This window comes from Periplaneta americana, chromosome 2 (genome assembly GCF_040183065.1).
Source record: "Periplaneta americana isolate PAMFEO1 chromosome 2, P.americana_PAMFEO1_priV1, whole genome shotgun sequence".
Lineage (NCBI taxonomy): Eukaryota > Metazoa > Arthropoda > Insecta > Blattodea > Blattidae > Periplaneta > Periplaneta americana.
The window spans coordinates 79,197,293-79,221,965 of record NC_091118.1 but is presented as its reverse complement, the minus strand read 5'-3'; the positions used below and the strand labels follow the sequence as shown (position 1 = coordinate 79,221,965).

The 24,673-nt window shown below is 40.6% G+C and overlaps 1 protein-coding gene and 1 non-coding gene across 2 annotated transcripts in view; one reads left to right on the top strand and one right to left on the bottom strand.

The window, feature by feature from the left end:
* The window catches only part of LOC138694365 (uncharacterized), a 96,948-nt gene that overhangs the window by 68,873 nt on the left and 3,402 nt on the right, over nt 1–24,673 (bottom strand). The gene's annotated exons all lie outside the window — the stretch shown is intronic.
* Nucleotides 19,290–19,361, top strand: TRNAY-GUA (transfer RNA tyrosine (anticodon GUA)). Its single transcript has one exon. It is a non-coding gene; the product is annotated as a tRNA-Tyr (tRNA).

The following is a 24,673-nucleotide window of genomic DNA, read 5'->3' as shown; positions in this document are numbered from 1 at the left end:
TAGCCAGAGAGGGTCCACTACCTCCTACTTGCGCGTGTCGAGTCCCGCGCAGATTACTCCTCCGGCCAGGCGTCGGAACCTGCGATCGGCTGGTCCTATACGGACGCCGCATGTCCCGATTCCCGTCGAGGAAATTGTTGAGTTTCTTTCCCCTATCACAATCCCAGTCCCCTTCTGGACTTCCATGTAATCCCACCCCTCCCAAGGTACCTCCCAATGTCACTGAGGTGACATGTACTGACTTGCCAGGTAATAGCGAACTAAATAAGCAAGATGTTAGAGTTTTAGCCGAAGTGCCGCTGATTCCATCTGGGTGTGGCACACTTCAGATCATTAAGGGCAAAAAGAAGAAGTTCTCAGATAAGACTGAACAAGGCGGCATTTGTACTACCAGTGATCTCACCAGGGAAGAGAGATCTGTTCTCTCTACCTTGGAGCAATTAGAGGCAGCGACTGTTGAAGTCGTGACCGAGAAGGCAGCTCCCACCGCCGAACCTGAGGCCCCACAGGAGACGGCTGCTGCCCCTGAGGTAGATCAGGCAGTTCCCCCCCCTCTTCCCCAGCTAGTACTCAGTGTCGGAGAGTGAGGACGAGGAAGATGATGTTGAAACGACCCTCATTAGGCGACGTGGCGATACCTCCCCCGTCGTTATTACGCCATTCTTCACTGGCTCGCTGTGCCGACTGAACCTAGAGTTCAAGGTCGAAAACAAACCGTTGGGCTTATGCTCGTATCGGGTTCGCGGCGGGACGCCCGTGAGAACTGTTTGCGAAAGGGACTACGCCATTCTTTGAAGGTTCCTGATCGAACGGAGAGTAGCGTACAACTTGCTGCGCCCCAAGAACAACAAGCCTCTTCGATTGATATTGAGAGAGATAGATATTCACACTGATGAGGAGGACATCCAGGGCGACCTGGAATTCTAAAACATCATCGTCCGGGAATGATGAGGATGCACTCATCAAGGACCTAGGCCAATCTCCCAATGGTCATTGTCGATGGTCATCCTATCCCGAAACCCGGGATAGGATGAGAGCCTTGCGGTAGTGCTACCTAATGAGGGTAACAGTTGAGGACTACGTCCCCATCAAGCCCCGCGTCAGTGCAGCAACTGCCAGTGGTACTACCACACGCAGGCTAGCTGCAGAGCGCAGCCTATGTGTCGAGATTGCGCACGCCCCAATAGGAATAAAGGTTGAAGCAAGCTGTTCGATGTCCCCGCTACATGCGCACACTGTGGTGGCTCTCACACCGCCAATTACGGAGGGTGGCCTGTACCACTACAGGTTAGAGATACCACGGAAGGAACGAGCAGGGTTGTCCGACGGAGGAGGGGAGAGCTCAAGGAACAGCGGACGCTCCAATACGAGTGGCTCCAGCAACAGCAGGTGGAGCGAACTGCGAGGCAGCAGCAGCTGTTCCGAGAACAGCAGCAACAGCCTCAGGCTCGCGCCCCTGGGCAGGACCCTCGTGCGGGGCGACGCACGGAACTCCAGCCGGTCCGCCAACACCCACAGCAAACGCAACAGCAGCAGACGGACATCCCTTCGGTGTTGGATATGACCATTGCCGCGTCTCTGTTGTCCACCGTGGCAACGATAGCCCCCATACTGATGCCAATAATGTAGGACCTCTTTCCCAGCGCCTTAAGCGCAACAGGCGCAACAGGAAAGCCACCAAGGCTATCACGGTAGAGTCCATCTCCGCCCCTGTCCCACCGGCCCAGCTGGAAACTATTGCAAGCATCTCGAAAAGCCAGACCGTTCAAGGTGCTACCCTGGACCAAGTCCACCACTTTGCCGATGCGTTGCAATTAGCAAACCCCAACCTCTCGCTCGCCCCAATACTAGAAGGATTAACGAGGGTGATAGTTCTCCTTACGGAGAATCCTATGTCTGCCCTCCCGGAGATATTTAAGCTCCTAATCTATTTAGTTTCTCTCAATGGCCAGACGAAGTGTCGGAGTTGCTAGGATGTGTATATGGAACGCCAGGGGCCTTAGACATGATAGACATGAGTCCAGGGCTTTCCTAGACGCTAATAATATAGACGTAGCTTTTATAACAGAAACGTTCTTGACACCCAAAGTAAATTTAAGATGTGCGGGGTTTAAAGTCTATACACAAGATAGAGCAGGTAGAAGAGGCGGAGGTGTAGCGGCGTTCGTTCGTTCTTCGATCGCGCACTGTGAGTATCTCCTTCCCCAGCTAGCGGCATTAGAGGCAGTGGCTATTACAATCTCCATAGGCAGACTCCCCTTTCTGCTTATGGCTGCCTACAGTCCTCCGGGCACACTAAATGAACGCGATTTAGAATAGTGACAAGTCTATACGATAGATTCGTAGTCGCCGGCGACTTCAACGCGAAGCACGCTAGCTGGAACTGTCAACGCCCCCATCGGCAGGGCGATAGGCTTTTTCTAAATTCTACAGGAAACGGACACGTCGTGATGGCCTCTAGGGAACCCACACACGTACCGGATGCTGCGAATCAACTCCCCGACATTTTGGACATCGCTCTGGTGAAAGGTCTTACAACTAGAGCGAGACTAACAACCCTGGATGATCTTCCGTTGACCACCTACCGGTGATAATGAAAATCATGCATCCAGTTGAACTGTCCCCAACCGCTGAGAAATACAACTACCAGGCGGCAGACTGGGTGAAATTCCAAGACCAGGTAGCTACTATGCTTCCACCACTCCCCCCCGAAGTCACTCCGGCAGGGATAGATAGGTCAGTTAGCGACCTGACGGAGTGCATAAAGAAGGCAATGGTTGCTGCAATACCGAAACGGTCTTCAGAATCGGGACGGATGCAGCTCCCAGCCTATATTCGAGACCTAAAGATCGCCCGCAATAGAGGAAGAACATTGTGAAAGCGTGCTAGGTTAGATGAACATAGAATAGAAATGAACCGCTTGCGCAGTCGGATCAGTGATGGGGTCCACGAACAGTCGTGGATGCTTGGAAATCCAAAGTTGAGACGATGAACAGCAGAAACATGTCAGATGTCTGGCGTGTATTTCGAACTCTGTCCAATCCGTCTCAATCTATACACCCATTAGTAGTCGGTCCAGATGTCACGGGCTTTACTCCTGAGGAAAAGGCTACCGCATTGGCAGACGTTCTAGAGACCAATTTTCAACCCGTGGAACAATATTTTTTAACTTGCCCCATATCAGAGGTGTTGAGGATTCGGTACGAGACCTCCTTAGCAGGGAACCGGAAAATGGGTTACGACCTACGAACACCCAGGAGGTCGCCCATTTCATTCGTCGCCTCGGCACTCATAAGGTCGCATGATCCGACGGTATCCAAGGAATTATATTGCATCATCTCCCAAGGTCAGCTATGAAGCGCATAGCAGAGATAATTAATAGCATCTTGGCTTCCGGTCACTATCCCATTCCCTGGAAAGAGGCTCACGTAGTTATCTTTCTAAAGCCCGGAAAGGATAAGACGAAGCCAAGCAACTATAGGCCTATTAGTCTCCTCAGTTGTCTCAGCAAACTGGCGGAGCGGGTCATACATAGACGCCTCACTGAAGTAGTGTTGCCCCAAATCAGGAACGAGCAGCTCCGTTTCCACCCTGGTCGTTCAACTATACTCCAGGCACTCCGCATGACGGAGGACATTATCTGGGCTATGAGCACGAAGCGTGTAGTAGCTGCACCTTACCTGGACATCAAGCGAGCATTCGACAAGTTTTGGCATGAGGGACTCCTCGTTAAGTTACTGGGCATGGGAGGCCCAGATGGAATGATACGCCTCATCTCTAACTACCTCCGAGGCCGTACATTCAAAACCCGGGTAGGCACTACTTTCTCCAACCCCTTGAAATTCACGCAGGAGTCCCACAGGGTTCCATTATCGGGCCCATACTTTTCAATATATTCATTAATGACCTCCCGTTTCGCTATATCCACGGTAGAAGTAGTATATGTATATCTATGCAGACGACACTGCTCTCTTGGCGATGGGCATAACCCATAGATTAGCGTCCCGTAGATTGCAATCGATCTTAGATCACCTCCAACTTTGGGTCCACGACTTGAGAATCAAGGTCAATGTAGAGAAATGTCAGGCCATACTCTTTTCACTAAGAGCGAGGCTCGAAGACATACCACTTTTCGGACAAGAAATGCCGTGGATGAACCAAATTAAATATTTAGGGATCATTATGGACTCTCATCTCACCTTCCGAGATCACATCCATTCCCTTCTTCGTAATGCCAACGGGCTGATAGACACTCTCCCATTCTAGTGGCCTTAACTCCTGACAACCTTGGGGTAGGACTTACCATGTTTAAGGCCCTCATTCGCTCTGTCTTTAACTATGCCGCACCCGCATGGGGGTTTGCGGCAGTGTCCCATGTCCGTAAACTCCAAGTTATCCATAACCAGGTGGTTCGACTCATTACCCATCTCCCCCGAGTCGCCTCGAGAAGAAAGTTCCATGATGAACTAGAGTTGCCAACCATAGACGAGTTCATTGCTCGACTGGCTAGGAACCTGTATGCGGAAGCTCGTGCTAACCCCAACCCGCTCATATCTAGCCTCGGCCAGTATGATCCTAGGTTACGGCGTAGACACCAGACAGATCCATTAGCTATACTCTTGAGACAGGAGGACAGGGAGGCTGGCGTTACTCCCAGGTTTTGGTAGTCACGACTCGACTCCATGAGACTCCTTGGATAGTTCAACCGCTTCAAAATGACCTTATCTTAACTGGGCTAAACTAATATCCCTCCCTAACAATATCTACATTTCGCTGATCGATGGAACTATCATAGAGCCAATGGGCTAGTATATATCCATCGATTCATAGAGTCATTCTACCTAAGGGCCAACTGGCTAGTCTCTGAAATTGAGACAACTCATCCTGCCTAAGGTTTTTCCGTGGTTTTCCTAAGGCGCTAAGACAAATGTCGGCATGAGCCCTAAAAGAAATGGGCCACGTACCTGCACTCATATCCTCATGAATCCCCCTAATTACTCTAAATTAATTAATAATTACATCTCTCCCCTCTCCTCGTAATTGAGTCACCATAAAGCGAAATGGCTGGTCTCTACAATTGAGACGATTCAACAAGGCTCATGACAACAATCACCTCCTACCTAATAGCCAAATTGGCTAGTCTCTTATATGAGACAACTCATCCTGCCTAAGGTATTCCGTGGTTCTCTTAAGGCGTAAGGCAAATATCGGGATGAGCCCTATGAGAAATGGGCCACGGACCTATATGCCCTTCCCCATATATATTCCCCTTTTCTTGTAAATGACATATGCCCTAGTTCAGAACCTATAAATTGTCTATTAAATGTACGAGGTCACTCAATTAGTCGCAATTTGAAAGGACAGAGACCTCTCAAATTGCAGATTTAGATTTCAGGCGCTTCTTCCGACGGCCTTCACTTGCCTTGTCATCGAACAACAGATGACAGAGTCTTCACGACTCCACTTGCACTGCGAAATGGCTAAGCCCCTTTCAATATGCAAGATAACACCAGCCATCCTAACGGCAAACACCAACCATCTCGCCCTCGCCCCGTCCCGTGATCCCTTGATCACATTTCAATTCTCTCACGTATGTGGTACCTAAGAGGTTACGTCCATTTTCGGTTATCCCCTTCAAAATTTTCTAGAGCTCCTTTGCTGGAGCAGCGTAACCCGGAGTGAGACTAGTGGCCAACAGGCTTGGAGCTCACATATATAATTTCGTGCAGCCCCCAACCTCTTACAAGGACGCCTTATGCGTACCTTAAATTTTTCCTCCCAATTATCCCCTTTCGATTTTTCGATTTTTTTCCCTACACATCATTTAACCCTGAAGATGAGGAAGATGAACATCCACGAGACGTCGGTGAATCACCAACTTATGATCTGGCTGGAAGCCCGAGAAAATTTCGAATTATCACTTCGCCAGGAAACCGTCAGTAGTTATGATATTCAATTTCTCTCAAATTAAACCAAGCTCTATAACTATAGTACATTTTTATGTTCGATGTCAGACTGCGTACTTAGCAGCCATTGCCTCACGACACAGGTCTTATCTAGTACACAGATCTTGCCTTCTTCCCTGCGAAAGCATCAGGGATTTCAAATTACCAAACCATTACTAATATTGAGCAATTCCACGAAAATGTCATACTGAGGTGAGTTTCTTGAAATTGATGAGGGAGTATTTTTGTTGAAGAAATGTTTCTTTATACTTTAAATCGCCTTATTTCGTAAGATAATGTTTAAAATACTCTTTCTTTTAGTCTATAACTTGCTGCAGATCTTGCCATATTCCAAACGCTTAAAAAACACGTATAGATACTTATGTTTCGTGTCACAATTTGGACACGTAAATTTGTTTTATTTCGAGCCGTCTTTTGTGTATACTATATTTTGGTCTTTCCTTGAAGTAAATATGTAATTATTTGAAGTATCCTAAGATCCTAATTAACATAAAATCATTATAATTATTTGTACTGTAAATTACGTTCAGTCCGTCACAAGAAAGATACAAAAACTCTTCCACAGAGCACAATAATTGACAAATTAAAATTTCCTTTGGTATTCTGCGTTATTACTACATGACCAATAAAAAAGTATTATAACATTTTCTTCTAAAGTGATTTCGTTTTCCACAGCGGCATTGTGAGTTACTGACATGTCGCTCTATCAGCTGTTATGCTGTTCATTCTCACAGTGTGCTTAGTTACTTGGAGGGCCTTGGTGAAGTTATACATGAACTGGCGATAAGTGTGCAGTAATTATACCTGAAAAAAGCAAAATGAGATTGAGGCAGCTCATTGGAGCAATAGGCAGGTCTCAATATTTGCTGATGTTGCCTGGTTTAGACAGAAAGGTGACAGGGAAGTTCAGAAGAAATCCTCTGCATTAGTGTCAGATTACGTAGCACATGACAAATATGCAGTGGATGTTTGTCTACGAAATGTGTTTTCGGAAATTTTGGCGATTCTGCCGAACATTGAGGTGGTAAAAATATTTTCAGGTAAAGCAGCGAGTCATTTTAAACAGAAGTAAACATTGAGCAATGTGACATTGCTTGCTCGCATATTTGGATTTAACATAGAATGGAACTTCTTTCAATCACATCATGGCAAAGGGGCCGTGGATGTGATTGGAGGCCAAGTAAGAAGGATGGTATGGATGCCTGCGAAATCGGAGAAGAAGATACAAAGGTCTAAAGAATTTTGTAACATTGTGAGCAATAAAAACATCCAAAAATTGTTAAGGAGGTAGCACAGATTGAGATAGACAAAGGAAAAAAGTATCTCGAAAAACGATTTGAACATCTTGTACCTATTCCGGCATCTCATGGAGTTCATTACGTGAAAGTGTTAGATCCCTATGTTGTAGAATATGTACAACTGTCTTGTGAACAATCAGTGCGAAAGGTCCACAGGTTCCGTGTGTGAAAAGAAACTAATGTTTGTTCAGATAACAAGTGACATATTGACAGTGTTCCTGCAGTACATACTTGTTAGACTAAATGAGTCGTCCAAACCTGTGGAGTAACGGTCAGCGCGTCTGGCCGCCGGGCCCGGGTTCGAATCCCGGTCGGGGCAAGTTACCTGGTTGAGTTTTTTTCCGGGGTTTTCCCTCAACTCAATACGAGCAAATGCTGGGTAACTTTCGGTGCTGGACCCCGGACTCATTTCACCGTCATTATCATCTTCATCTCATTGAGACGCTAAATAACCTGAGATGTTGATACAGCGTCGTAAAATAACCTAATAAAATAAACAAATAAACTAAATGAGTCAACGAGTGCCGTGGAGAGCTTCTACGTGTTTAATTCCAATGTTTCAAATTCAATATAAAAGTATAACTCAACATTCTAATCTATTGTTATGAACATAATATATAACAGCCATAGACATGGGAAATATAAACTGTGATCTGCGTCACCTTATCGTAATCGATAAGGAGGTCAGTGCCAGATGATTAGGAACGCGCTTGAATAACGTAACATACTGTCTTACGCTGGAGAGTTGATGCCATATAGAGTGATAAGCGCTGTAAAGGTTGCTGTGACACTCTTATAGTCCTAAAATTAAACACCAATGCATATGGCTTGTATATACAGTATTTAATCACAGAGAAAGAACTTTTATGTTATTAAGTAGGCCTATGTAATACTTGTATGTGCATTAATTTGTGTCATTTGAGATGCATGGTTAAGCAAACTAATTTTTGTATTCTGGAAAACATATTATTCATTTAAATAGATCGTTATGTTAATTTACTACTTATCAAGTTTTATATTATTTTGTACTATTTACGGTTCTGTAAGTGCAACTTCATTTTATAATTCAGAGATGTCAGTCAGTTACAGAATGAGGTCAGTCTGTTACACATCACTTTTTCGGCCATATCTCCATTACTAATTGTGGTTTGGAGGTCGTTTTCAACTTAAACTGAAGATTACAATTTCCTTTCCGAACTATATTTTGCAAAATTGTATCAGCAATGACAATTCAGAGAAATCTGTGGAGAACCATGTTCACCCGAAGAGAGAGTTGACATTTATGTCAGTCTGTTACACACACTTTGGACGTAAATAAATAGTATACTTTTCCTATTAAAGACGTTTATTTGATATATATCTTAAGTGTACACTTCCCTCTATAAAATCCTGCGGTAACAGAGTCTAATTTCAACCCATTATGCAATTTAGGCAGACATTTTGCTGTAAAAGTGTACTGTAAATGTCAGTCAGTTACACGTGGAATTGCTCTATTCCAAATATTATTTAACTGTCTTTTAGGTCGATTTCGAAAATGTGTTATAATGCGACTTTTTAATGTAGGTACAACATTTGAAGGTCCTATCCAACCTTGCAGTGTTGAATGTTCCCTTGTTAGTGGTAGTACGAGTTTTCGAGTCCGATATAGGGAGTGCTTAGATCTCAAGGCCCCTGGGGCTTGTCAGGCTACGCGACTGCGGATGGGACCTGACTCTATAAGCGGCTAGGATGGCACATCTATAAGCGTTGGATTACAAATGCCACTCAGGCCACCTGTCGAACTTGGACAAACATCGCATATATATCTTATAGGGAGCACAATGAGCCAAAGCATGCCTAAGAGCAAGGACCCGTCTCAGGTCCAGGGCTCGAAAAGCCGACCCAAGCCGTACTCATGATAAATGACATCACATTTTTAAAATATAGGACTAAACAGTACTGATGTAGTGTGTAAATTAAGTTAATTCGTAAACAAACTACAAGCTTAACAGTATTTTATTGAATCTCTTTACCTCTTGACATCGAAGCACTGAGCCCACCAGTGGAGTCACAACGAGTACCATGACATTCAACGAAATCATTCTGTGCTCTCTATTAAACAGGCGTTCTAAAATAACCAGTAAAGTCGGACAGCTGTCACTGTTTGGAGTGATGTTTGACATGTTGAATAGGTAGTTATCTGGTCTACATCTATTGTTTGTGGGATATTTGATTGAATGCATGTCAAATACTGTATTTTGCAGGTTTAGTAGCAGCAATAGAGGAAACCGTATCCGGCATACAAATATAGCTTTAATTGTTATTTATTATCGTTATTATCAGTGCTTTAGTTGAACCATACTCCCCGATACTAAGTACTGGTAGTCTGTAAAATTTGTTGAGGGAGTATTGAAAGTTTCAAGCTTTGCTAAAATGGTATATTTCGCACAGTTACTCATTTCCTTTCAACTATGAAACTATTCCAACAGTTAGTGGTTTAGACAAGATGTATATATATATATATATATATATATATATATATATATATATATATATAAAGAAATTTTCCCTTGTCTTGTTTATGCTATGGTTCGAAAATCCATAAGAGTGTGGAAATATTATATTTTGCGTTATGAACTTGAAATGTTGAAAATAATCCATGTGAATTTCATTTGCTACGTTTACACGGCGACAGTTTAGAGAAGAGAGCTAGAAATTATAGCTGAGTATCACCGTGTAAACTGTTTTGAGAGCAGGTATCTCGTTGACTCTAATATCTAAATAGCGAGTCTAAATAGACCGGCCTTGAAAACTGCTCTCGCCGTGTAAACACCCTGAACAGAGAACTCTCATATACTGTCAGCTCTCATTATAGCTACTCTAAATTAGTCAGCTAAGTTAAACTTTTTCATAAACTCTCGCGACTGTTGCGTACGAGATTATACAAGCTTGCGCATAACTCTTGAAATACAGGTTTAAAGTAATAATCATGCTACGTTTGCACGGCGACAGTTCAGAGCGAAGTTCTGAAGAATCATGAGAGCTCTCTAACGGGGTGTTTACACGGTGACAGAATATAGCTTCTCTAAACCCATTAGCGAGCTCTCATGAGATTTATATAATTCTAAACTCTAAGTTACTCTCCGGACCGTTTACATGGTGCAGACAGTTTAGAGTGAGAGAAAGTGTTGAGAGAGAGCATTTAGAGAAGAATAGGCTGGTCAGTGCGTTTTTATGACATCATCACCCATCTAACTTCTGAGCAGTGTGTCAGCAGTTGTTTAACCTGACCGCGAATAGCACTTGCGTTACTAATATTGTTAGGTGAGTCATTATTTATTTATTCGTATAGAATATTATAATTGCACGAAGGACGGGATTGATAGTCTTGATAAAAAATGTGCAAATTATAGCTCAAGTCGGCACACATGTAATTTACATTCTATGAATCAGAGATGCATGAAAATAGTACCAATGGTAAGAGAAACTCGAAAAGTTCAGTTGTGTTAACATTGTTTCCCTACTTGATAACACGCCTCATAATAGTGCATATAAACAAATTTGTTCATTGTTGAGGCGAAATGGCTGCTATAGACAGAAGAGCTTAATTTTCATGTGAACCAGTCGGTTATTAATGTGCAAAAGCATTGCCGAACAAAATTTGGTGCAGATCCACCCAGTGGGCCTAAAATCCGTTAATGGTAGACAGATTTGAAGGCACGATTCTTCGCAAGCGGTGCGACTCCATCCATACCTACTACAGTTGCTGCAAGCCCTAATACTAGAGGACAAAGTGCTACGAGAAAATTTTTGCACAAGTATGTAGGTTTTAATTGAAAACGATGATGAATTTATTCGTTCCGTGGTGTTTTCTGACGACGACGCTTTTCACCTTTCTGGTAAGGTGAACAGACATAACCTCAGAATCGGGGGGTTAGAAAATCCGTGTACCTACGTGGAACTTGACTATAGGCTTGATGTGTGTGTTACTAGGGGGGGACACATTGAACATCTTTAAGTCAAGAAACTAAACGTTTGGAGTTTCTCTTTCCATTGGTACTATTTTCATGCACCTCAGATTCATAGCACGTAAATTACATGTGTTCGAAACCGGAAAGGTCTTTTGTAGGAACCCTGTACAAAGACAATTTTCAGGCTTCCTGATGAAAGAAAGGCAACGGATGCAGCTGAAGAAGTGGTTCTTGAGAAGAAGAAAAAGAAGAAGAAGAAGATGTGCTTTGTGCCCCCCAAAATGAAAGAGGAAAAAAAAAATATTCTTGCTACAAGGGCCGAAGTCCAATTTACCTCCAATGTTAAAAAAAAAAAAGTATGCAGAATTTCCGATGAAAATGACTGATTGCGTTTAAGCTCCTCAAAAGAGAGCGAGTGTTCAAAGAAAAAAAAAAACAATTTTTCACATAACATTGTTCATCTTCCTTCATTATAATATTGTGTTTATAATGGTTCTACTAATACATTGTAATAGTTGTGCCTATTTCGTTTTGTTAAATTAGTGTATAACTATATTCTTGTTAACATATACCGGTACAGACCCCACTGTACCAGTTATGTGTTTTGTTTGTAATGTACTAGGTGAGCGTTATTATTATTAATATGATGCATTATCAATAGTATTAAAGGAATATAGAAAATATTCCACATCAAGTGAATGGTGATGATTGCACAGTAATAATAATAATAATAATAATAATAATAATAATAATAATAATAAAATAGTGATAATAATAATAATAATATTATTATTATTATTATTATTATTATTATTATTATTATTATTATTATTATTGAGCTTTCGCTGTACCTCCTCCAGCAAATAAATAAGCAAGAATAAAACCCACAAAATAATTAACAACTAAAACAATGGACCTTGCTAAAATTACGGCCAAATTACAATAAATGAACAAAACTAAAAGCCAAATTCAGACGCCTCAACAGTCTCAGCTAATTTTGACAATGCCTGATTTCTCAAGGTCCTTATTCTTGTAATACTTGTTAAACAGATTCCACAAACAACTTTCCAATTCATATGCTTCAATCAATCTTCGTGTCTTCGACACTCCATTGCTTTTGGCCGTCATTTATAATGCTTCTGTCGCGAGAATTTGTGAAAAAGTTCAACTGAGTTTAATAATTTAGAGTAGCTATAATGAAAGTTGAGAACATATGCGAGTTCTTTGTCCAGGGTGTTTACACGGCGAGAGCAGTTTTCAAGGCCGCTCTATTTAGTCTCTCTAATATCTAATTAGAGCCAACGAGATACCTATTCTCAAAACCGTTTACACGGTGATATAGCTCGAACGGAACCTGGTGAAGCTTGACCTTGATGGAGAAACCAGTTCTACACTGCGATTCACCCCTTGAGGTTACTGAAGAAAAGGAATAGCGTGCATTGCTGCAATATTTCGTCTCCAGATCCTTCTGTCTATGTGTTGGGTTTGGGATTATGCCTGAAACTTAGCAACATTCATCCTATCGCGTTGCAAAGTGTCACTCTTCCCTTGTCTCTTTCTAGTCAGTCGTACTCTGTCGTTGACCGAGTAAGCTACTGAGCTATCTGCTTCAAAAACATTGACTGCTGATATTATTGTGTGTGTAATAGTGAGAGTGTACCTATATACATATATTATAGCGTTAAGGAAAACCATTGGAAGTAATTCGTTGTGGTTTAGTGAAATAGTGTAAGTGTATATATATATATATATATATATATATATATATATATATATATATAATATATTATAGCCTTAACACATAGACCTAATAATCTAGTGCAGTGTTTCAAAACATTCAATAGGTAGTTAACAACTTGTAAATATGGAAAAATCGCTTGAATGTTACAATAAGCTAAGTGTGAAAATAAGAGTACTGAATTCCAAAGAGAGAGGAATAGTGCTGAATGTATATAAGTACTTAGGAACAGTGGCGCTTGTTCTGTGGCTCAGGCTGCAGATGCTACCGGATTTTCATACAAGCTAGTACTTGCGATAAAAAAAGAATTCCTTACAGCTGGAAAATTATCAACTCCAGTGAAGAAGACAAGCCCTGGAAATCAGAAGACTAGGCTGCAGTTGTATGATTCACTGACTCAATCTGGTATTAGAAGGCAAGTTCATTGTTTCTATAGACAGAATAAGTTACCCACTTTAAAGAAGTTAAAATCTGTTCTCGACGCTGATCCTGATCTTCCAAACATATCATTATCGACACTGAGACGGCTTTTAATTGACATGGGTTTTCAATTTGTGAAAAGAAAGAGAGATTCATTATTGATAGACAGAGACGATATTATTGCTTGGCGTCACAGCTATCTGCGATCTATCAAACGTCATAGAGCTGCGAACAGAAGTATTGTGTATACTGATGAAACCTGGATAAACGCAGGCTCCACTACTTCTAAATCTTGGATTGACAAGACAATAACCTCAGCATTAGATACAAGAAGGAAATTGCTTACAACAGGGAACAAGCTGCCATCAGGGAAAGGTGGACGTATTAAATTAGTTCACGCCGGTACCGAGAATGGCTTCATTCCAGGAGCCCAATTGGTGTACCACGGAAAAAAGGCTGGAGATTACCATGACGAGATGGACGATCCCATGTATGAGAAATATTTCAAAGAGAAGCTTCTTCCGAACATTCCACCAAACAGTGTCATTGTATTGGACAACGCGACTATCCATTCTAGGAAAACTGAAAGACTTCCAACTAAAAACAATACTAAATTAGCAATTCAGTCTTGGCTGACAAACAAGGGCGTACAACGGATACTTCCATGCTTAAGACTGAATTGTTGAAACTAGTGGAATCTGTCCGTCCTCTGTATGAACCCAGATTCATAATAGACGAAATGGCGAAGGACATGAAGTTCTGCGTTTACTCCCATATCATTGCGAACTTAACCCAATAGAAGAGACCTGGAGCCAGATTAAAAGGAAAGTTGCGCTAGAAAATAACACATTTAATTTAAATAGGGTGCAGGAGCTTGTGGAAGCCAGTGTAAACGATGTGACGCCCGAGCAGTGGAGGAACTATGACTCTCATATTAAAAGTATCGAGCAACACATGTGGGACACTGACTGTTTGCTGGACGTTATTCATGACAGCGTCATCATAAATTTAGAAGATTCCTCTGACGACGATAGCGACAACGATGACGTCGATTCTGACTCTGACTTGGGTGTTGCGGCGCTACCAGACTAATTATGCTGCTGGCAGGTGAGTTAAGTATCTTGACAATGCTCTGTTCTGAATGTTTTGTAAACACTGTACGTGATTAGACTTACAGTCGAAAACAAGAGTCTAATGTGTTTCACGTAAGTAGTAGCGCAGTCGCAGGCCGAGGTAACAAACCCTCCGCCCCTACATTCTGACCATCGTGGCCGTTGTCGCGGCAACGTCTTTAAAAGCGAAACAGCGTATTCCGAATCTCACCGGTCCGGTGGCATCAATGACGTCACGTTGCAACGAAAATAAGGAACAAAACTGCTGGAAGAATCGATGCTGTCATGGCGACTGTGTAAGTGGTTATCTGTGCTACTCTAGCAAAATTTTGCGAAATTTCCGTACTGCCATCTCGTTCAAATAAAAGAGATAATAAACAACTTATTTCTTGAACCGGTAGTAATAACTGGTCGGTTGACATGTTCCCTCATAAGCCATTAACATATTGTTTTACGTTGTGCTCATTACAAACAATACAGCAGAACTAAAGCAGAACACACCGCCATGACACAACAGTGCACGATGTCATTCGTCTGCTAATTCCCGCCCTATACAAGAACCAATCAGATTCACTGATGACGGCTGATGGAGCCTGCCACCACCTCTGCAAGTTGATGGCACCGGTGCGACACCGGTGGAGCATCAATGACGTCATCGGTGGAATTCGGAACACCGTGATGCCATCGGATTGCTCACCGGTGAGATTCGGAATGCGCTCAAAGTGAGGGAAAGTGTAGGAACATCGCCTTCCCCATAAAGACCACAGTAACCTCAAGGGGTGAATCGCAGTGTACGTGCGGTTAAGAGTGGAGGGGGTAACGCGTGTTCAGTCTCGCTTGCATCTCGTCACATAACATCGGTCGGTAGTCGATCCCACACCACAATACTGTTCTCTCCCTCCAAGTTTCACCAGCACCAAGTTCCGCACGAGCTATACTTAGCTATAATCTCTAGCCCTCTCTTCTCTAAACTCTCGCCGTGTAAGTGTAGAGACGCAATTCCGCCGCTCAGAGCGCTGTTCGGTTCTAGATATTTGTAGCAGAACACTTATTGACATTGACATTTGGGGCATTTAAAGGACTCATCGTTGCGTATTAAATGCTTCGTACAATATTTTATGGTCTAGACTAAGTTCATAACTTCTACATATCAATTATATTAAAATAAATGGTTGCCATTTTTGATATGAAAAGATATTACATATTATAAACTTAGGCACTACCTTCCTGTTGTTCAATTCATACACGATACCTTTTCGAACATAATGAAAGAAACTTAATACATTTTACATGAGCAATGTAGTCTACCATTTTCATATGTTTATTTATTATTATTATTATTATTATTATTATTATTCATAATTTATTCTGTTAAGAACAATAAAATAATGTGTTTAGGGTATAAAGCTGTTGCTAGGAAGCATAATGTGACCTTTATACTAAAGACAATCTTCATAGTTGTGTCTTTTTTGCCAAGCTCCAAGCGTGTTCCGGCGAGATATCCAGGGTTTTTCCCACGTATATCTATTTCTCCTCTGTCTTCTTCAATTCAGAGGAATTGCACACTACAGCGGCCGAAAAACGTTGTGTTTCTGTCATAGTTGAAAAACGCACTGACCAGCCTGTTCTTTTGTATATGCTCGCAACACTTTCTCTCACTCTAAACTGTCGCCGTGTAAACCTAGCATTTCATTTTGTTTTCAGAGGACCTATAGATTCAGAGGGAAAAATGTTGAAACATTAATGTTATACTAGCGAAACGTGTACTCCCACCTTAACATAGCTGTAAAAGCATTAGCTCTGCATAGAACAGGCATGGAACATTTTTCACCCCTCTTTCCCCCAATTTCTCAGAATCTTTTCGTATTCTCTACTGCAAAGTGTGCAGTGTGGCATGCTTAATATACACCATCTGCACATCAATAAATAATTTTAATGTTTTTGAAAAGCCAATAGTTATTTTTTTAATTATGAAACGTTTTTGAGAATTTTTTTCAGCTGGGCAGCGTTTAAATGATAAACCAAAACGTACTTAAGATATCTTAATCAAATTTGTATGTATGTAAAGTTCTCTCATGTGAACAACGTATAGTAACTTCTTTAAGATAGAATGTATAGTTATTTTTTAAATTATATTTATCAACATTTTTTGAAAAGAAATTCGTATGAAATGAAATAAAAAATAAAAAATATTTTTAAAGTTAACATGTTACAGATTTTAGTATATGTTGTAGACATATTTATTAAAAATAGATCATAAGAATAATTATATCAAAATATAGTAAAATATAAATATGATATTATCCAGTAGATCGAATAATTTATTGTATATTTTACTGTGTGAATTCATTTTGTGGATGCAGGTTTACCCATGGAGTTGAATAAAACCATTAACATTCCTAGCGAAATTTGCAACAAAATTCATGCTATTATTCTCTATGATCAATCAACCTGAAATCCTTACAACAAATGAATATAATAAATCGTTTGGCCTTCCGACTGTCGAAATTTTTCTATGTATTGAGTGACGTTTTAGGTCTGGATTCGTTTTTTTTGCATAATACATAGGGATATGTTAGTACTCAGATGAAAATAAAAATATGTTGTTAGTATCAAGTAGCTATATGATCGATCACGCAGATATCTATATTAACGTAGCAGAAATGTACTCTTATTAAGTATATAAAGCAAAATATAGGCCCATATCGTGAATCCTATGTTAACTTGGAAATTTATACACAAACATAGTCAAACTTACCTCTACTTCGAGGTAGGTAGCTCTATTTTCTAAAATTATCATTCGGCGAACTCTTAACATTAGATCCTTGACATTGGAATAATACATTTCATTTCATGGTTTTCCAGGAGTCTCCTGTTTCCCTCAACTTTACAAATTTAATATATTGTACCGACATAGTCCATTTCACCTTCCAACTCCACTCATTTCATACAATTTCATCTTACAAAGAATTTGACATATGGGGGTATGCGAGTTTCGGTTGAATATTTCCAATAAGATTACACTTGTCATGACCATGCGATACCCGTTAGCGTATATGGATGATCATGACACCTGCATTGGTGAAATCCTCTGACATACGGGATGATCTGTAGGCTTAATAACTGGTGAATGTTGCGAAATTTTCTGTCATTTTGAGGCTTAAAATCAACACGTAGAAATTTTACTTGTGCCCCCTTTCTTCAGTGGGTAGGATAATAATGCATCGACTATATTCTCAGTGCTGACGGATTTTCGACCCTTTTCCCCCTCGATCATACGACTATGCGCGCACGTCCGGTTGGAAGAAAAGCATTATTTTTCCGCTACTGAATCTCTGAAAAATCAACTTTGACGCACAGGAAAATAACTCTCATCTGTTCGTACCTTAACAGTTGCGTTATAAAATCTGAATTGTTCCTAGAAGTTTGTAGCAAACTTGAAGGAAGTACGATGACAGAGTAATGGAACGGAGAAAAATTCTCTCCGGCGCCGGGATGTGAACCCGGGTTTCAGCTCTACGTGCTGATGCTTTATCCACTAAGCCACACCGGATACAACTCCGACGCCGGTTAGAATCGTCTCAGATTAAGCTCCAACTCTTGGGTTCCCTCTAGTGGCCGCCCTCTGCACTACGTCATAGATGTCTATGAACGCAGGACCGAAGTCCACACATGTGCTGAGGTGCACTCGATATGAGCGACTAGTTGGCCGGGATCCGACGGAATGAGCGCCGTCTTAAATCACGAAGTGATTTACGCATATCATATATATTATTTTAATGTACCGAAGTACATATGATATTTCCATGCAGATATTCTGCGTCATCATACGATGAAAGAGTAATGGAACGGAGAAAAATTCTCTCCGGTGCCGGGATTTGAACCCGGGTTTTCAGCTCTACGTGCTGATGCTTTATCAACTAAGCCGTCCACACCTGTGGAGTAACGGTCAGCGCGTCTGGCCGCGAAACCAGGTGGCCCGGGTTCGATTCCCGGTCGGGGCAAGTTACCTGGTTGAGGTTTTTTCCGGGGTTTTCCCTCAACCCAAGATGAGCAAATGCTGGGTAACTTTCGGTGCTGGACCCCGGACTCATTTCACCGGCGTTATCACCTTCATCTCATTCAGACGCTTAAATAACCTAAGCTGTTGATAAAGCGTCGTAAAATAACCTACTAAAATAATAAAAAAAATCCACTAAGCCACACCGGATACAATTCCGACGCCGGTTAGAATCGTCTCAGATTAAGCTCATTCGGTCGGATCCCGGCCAACTAGTCGCTCATATCGAGTGCACCTCAGCACATGTGTGAACTTCGGTCCTGCGTTCATAGACATCTATGACGTAGTGCAGAGGGCGGCCACTAGAGGGAACCCAAGAGTTGGAGCTTAATCTGAGACGATTCTAACCGGCGTCGGAGTTGTATCCGATGTGGCTTAGTGGATAAAGCATCAGCATGTAGAGCTGAAAACCCGGTTCAAATCCCGGCGCCGGGGAGAATTTTTCTCCGTTCCATTACTCTTTCATCGTATGATGACGCAGAATATCTGCATGGAAATATCATATGTACTTCGGTACATTAAAATAATATATATGATATACGTAAATCACTTCGTGATTTAAGACGACGCTCATTCCGTCGGATCCCGGCCAACTAGTCGCTCATATCGAGTGCACCTCAGCACATGTGTGGACTTCGGTCCTGCGTTCATAGACATCTATGACGTAGTGCAGAGGGCGGCCACTAGAGGGAACCCAAGAGTTGGAGCTTAATCTGAGACGATTCTAACCGGCGTCGGAGTTGTATCCGGTGTGGCTTAGTGGATAAAGCATCAGCATGTAGAGCTGAAAACCCGGGTTCAAATCCCGGCGCCGGAGAGAATTTTTCTCCGTTCCATTACTCTTTCATCGTATGATGACGCAGAATATCTGCATGGAAATATCATATGTACTTCGGTACATTAAAATAATATATATGATATGCGTAAATCACTTCGTGATTTAAGACGGCGCTCATTCCGTCGGATCCCGGCCAACTAGTCGCTCATATCGAGTGCACCTCAGCACATGTGTGGACTTCGGTCCTGCGTTCATAGACATCTATGACGTAGTGCAGAGGGCGGCCACTAGAGGGAACCCAAGAGTTGGAGCTTAATCTGAGACGATTCTAACCGGCGTCGGAGTTGTATCCGGTGTGGCTTAGTGGATAAAGCATCAGCACGTAGAGCTGAAAACCCGGGTTCACATCCCGGCGCCGGAGAGAATTTTTCTCCGTTCCATTACTCTTTCATCGTATGATGACGCAGAATATCTGCATGGAAATATCATATGTACTTCGGTACATTAAAAAAATATATTTGAAGGAAGTAGTTCGGTTCCGAATGTAAAGTAATCAGAAACACTTTCCTGCGCAAGATATGTTAAGGTTTCTGAAGTTTTACCCGAATTTTTATGTAATTACATATTCTATTCCTTTATATGTAGACACACAGAAACGGAAAATATCTACGAATTGAAGCATGGACATTGCTGTATTCAAGTTTCATTTTACATATTTTTACATATTTCAGTGTATATTAAATATTTCCTACAATATTACACAAAAATAATATTTTGCCATTTTAAGCTCAAGTTCTTTCTTTTTTCTTTTTCTTTCCTTCTATAAATTCATCTATACCTATTTTTTCTCCCTTTAGTATTGAAATAAAGTGAAGGTTTTGATATTGCATAGCTGTGACGTGTTAGTTGACATAAGACTTTTCGCAACACTCTTCTGTGTTAAACGATAAACGTTATATTGCTTGAAGTGATGACGAATCAATGACGTAGTTAGATTAACGGAATTACTCCACGAGACAGTTTTCGCGCCACGTAAGCAGTGTTTTATTCTTCGGATGTACAGTATTCGGAAACGTTCGCTCTCCATGACCTTCACTTCTTCGGTCGCTCTCCATGGCCATCATTTGTTATTTCGACACTGCAATCAGCTGTTACATATAATTTATTTCAAGTTGTTTCTTCTGTATGTAAATCATGGAGGATTTATTAACCATCGCTTTATTGGATAATATAAAAGATTTTGAAGATATTATATTTATTAGTCCTAGGAAAAAAGAGAGAAAATGCAGTATTAAGATCGATGCAATTTCCACGTATTAACCTAGACAGTTTCTCGAATGAAGAATGCCTGTAGCATTTCCGATTTGAGAAACATGACTTGCATCAACTAGCAAATCTTTTGAATATACCAGCTACTTTAAAACTCGCAGATCGCAGCTTATCAGGTAATTACAAATACCATAATACATATGTTTTCTTACGATAATTTTAAAGACGATTTCAAGATTTTAATTATTACACTTTTTCTTCCTGGACTGGAAGGCCTCTGCATTTTTCTCCGGCGCCTTGCCTACTCTAATAGACTGACCGATCAAGAGCGAATTTTTGGTTTATCCGCCTCTTACATTCCAATGGTATGCAAGCATGTAATGCATATTATTCATGGGAAGGCAGTTTTCTTACTAACTAATTTAAGGAATGTAAGGTGGTTTACCGGGGCAAAATTGAGATTCTATTCCAATGCTGTTGATTCACATAATGTGCCAATAGAAAATTGTTGGGGTTTTATTGATGGCACTGCAAGACCAATATGCAGACCATCTATGAACCAAGAAGAATATTTTTCTGGTCACAAGTGAGTGTATTGTGTGAAATATCAGTCCACAGTTTGTCCAGATGGTATGATAATAAGCTTGAAAGGGCCGTTTCCTGGAAGAATGCATGATGCGGGGATACTTCATCGCTCTAACTTCTATAGTGAACTTAAAGAATGTGTTAACTTCCCTGATGGTGAAAAGATTGTCTTAGCCTATATGGGGATTCTGCATACCCTATAAGGGAACTGCTCTTAAAGCCTTTTATTTACTTACTTACTTACTTACTTACTTACTTACTGACTTTTAAGGAACCCGGAGGTTCATTGCCGCCCTCACATAAGCCCGCCATTGGTCCCTATCCTAAGCAAGATTAATCCAGTCTCTACCATCATATCCCACCTCCCTCAAATCCATTTTAATATTATCTTCCCATCTACGTCTCGGCCTCCCCAAAGGTCTTTTTCCCTCCGGCCTCCCAACTAACACTCTATATACATTTCTGGATTCGCCCATACGTGCTACATATCCTGCCCATCTCAAACGTCTGGATTTTATGTTCCTAATTATGTCAGGTGAAGGATACAATGCGTGCAGCTCTACGTTGTGGTAACTTTCTCCATTCTCCTGTAACTTCGTCCCTCTTAGCCCCAAATATTTTCCTAAGAACCTTATTCTCAAACACCCTTAATCTCTGTTCCTCTCTCAAAGTGAGAGTCCAAGTTTCACAACCATACAGAACAACCGGTAATATAACTGTTTTGTAAATTCTAACTTTCAGATTTTTTGACAGAAGACTAGATGATAAAAGCTTCTCAACAGCCTTTTACTGGTAATAATCTAACTCCACAACAAATACATTTTAATAGTGCCATGAGTATTGTGAGACAAGCAGTAGAGTGGGGATTTGGTAAAATAATTAGGGAGTTTGCATTTCTTGATTTCAAGAAAAATAAAAAAAATAATCTTCAAGAACCAGAGAAAATGTACTTCACAGATGTTCTCATGACCAACTGTCACACATGTTTGTATGGCAGCCAAATTGGACATTACTTTAACATTTTCCCCCCCTTCATTAAGGGAATATTTGTTACAGTAAGAATATTTATTTGAAATAATTAAATGTACAATTGTCAAAAGAAAAAGTGGCCGCTCTCTTGAAGCAAAGTTCCCTTCCGGTATCTTCGCTACAATTCGGAGACAGGCGATGTTACATGTTGTTGGACGACGTTGCCTGATATCTACAGTTATAATTAAAGTATTCTGTGTGTTTCTTGATACCGTAATGATAGCGTTCCGTCCTCTTATTCGTGAAGTTCTCCGTTCGAATACAAGCTCGTGCTTTTTATGTTCTTTTTGTTCTGTTTTTAAGAGAGAGAGAGAGAGAGAGACAAAATATACATAATTGCTCCTTTCTTTTTACGATTATTTTAGTAATTAACATCAGATTCATGCATTTATTATGTATTGACTTTTTCATTATGACGTTGCGGCTGCAAATGGAAATAAAAAAGATTTTATTCTCAACAAAAATATCGCTCGTGACATAAACAAAAGAAACTTACTGGCGTCTGCCTTAGAACATTCAAACAATTAAGCGTTCAAAAACAAAACAAGAAGACATGATTCATTATTTAGTCTATCTTCCCCTTATTTCGATCACGTCTTGCAGTCGAGTGGGCATGGAATCAACTAGTCTTTGCAAATAGCGACTGTTCTTAGACACGACATTACAGGGATTCTGGATATACATACATAAGTGTTCTGCCCATGAGCAGGTCTTTCATTGCAAACCCAGCATTCTCCAATCTTTCCTATTTTCTGCCTTCCTCTTAGTCTCCGCACATGATCCACATATCCTAATGTCGTCTATTATTCTTCTCAACCAGAGACTCAACCAATTCCTTTTTCTCTTTATAATCAGTTTCAGCATCATTCTTTCTTCGCCCACTTTTTCCAACACAACTGCATTTCTTATTCTGTCTGTCCACTTCACACGCTCCGTTCTTCTCCACATTCACATTTCAAACGCTTCTATTCGTTTCTCTTCATTTCGTCGTAATGTCCATGTTTCTTCCCGATGCAATGCCACACTCCACACGAAGCACTTCATTAATCTCTTCCGTAGTTCTTTTTCCCGAGGTCCGCAGAAGATGCTCCTTTTTCTATTAAAAGCTTCCTTTGCTCAAGTTTGCAGTTTTTCTTGGAAAGGATATATGCGGTAAATTCCCGTTGCTTTCTGCACATCACTGTCTCTTTCGCATCTTATTAGAACCCAGGGGGCCCAAGCGTGGAGATAAGGAGAGTGGATTTGACTAATTGGGTCCTCTGGACTTCACCGAAATTCACCGCAAGGGTTAAATATTAGTTCTATTAGGATGTTTGACCCGATCAGAGACCGGGAAATCCCAATTAACTTTTTCCCTCCCTCCCTCCCCGCATCCTGGACTGGCTTCTACAAATCATCAGAAAATCTTAGACGGGGATTGGACCAATTTTTCCGCAAGTGTTTTCAAACTCGTGCCCTCGTAGGTCAGCGAAAGAACGTCGGAATTTAGATGTCAACGTCTCAGATTCAATTCCTCGTCACCCCTTTTCATTTTATTGTGTTTCAAGATAGTATAATGTAATAATATAAAAAAAAAAACTAACACCAGTATTGTGCAACTGTATTGTTCCAACTTAATATTAAATTTATGTTATTTATATCGCTAAAGAACGATGACTGAATATAAATTATAACTTGAATAATATTTATATCGCTAAAGAACGATAACAATATAAATAACTCGAATGTTATTTATACAGTATCACTAAAGAACGATAACAGAATATAAATTATAAATATCGGTTTGTTTAATTAATGAGATATTATGTAATTTATATTAAATCATTTAAATAAAATAACCTATTTTACAAAGAAAAATGGTTATTTGTATTACAATAATTACTGGTACTTACATAAAATACAGATTATTTATGTCGCGAAAGAAAAATAACAGAATATAAATAACTTGAATATTATTTATAACGCTAAAAAACGAAAAGAGAATATAAATGATAACTTGAATATTATTTATATTGCTAAAGAACGATAATAGAACATAAAAAAGTGAATATTATTCATATTGTTGAAGAACGATAACAAAATACAAATGATGGCTTGAATATTATTTATATCTCCAAAGAACGATAACAGACTAGACAAAATTATAACTTGAATATTATTTATATCGCTGAAAGAACGGTAACAAAATATAAATAACTTGATATCGATAAAGAACGATAACATAATATAAATGATAATTTGAATATTATTTATATCGCTAAAGAACAATTAAAAATAAAATGGAAACTTGAAGAAGGCCTGAGCACACAACCTTCGAATCAGTGAAATTCGTAATATAAATATAGGTGTGCCACAAGGTACGGTTTTAGGCCCTCTACTATTTTTAATATACATCAATGACTTGCTAAATATTGATATAGGAAACACATCTGGAATTATATTCGCATATGCCGAAGATACAGCCGTAA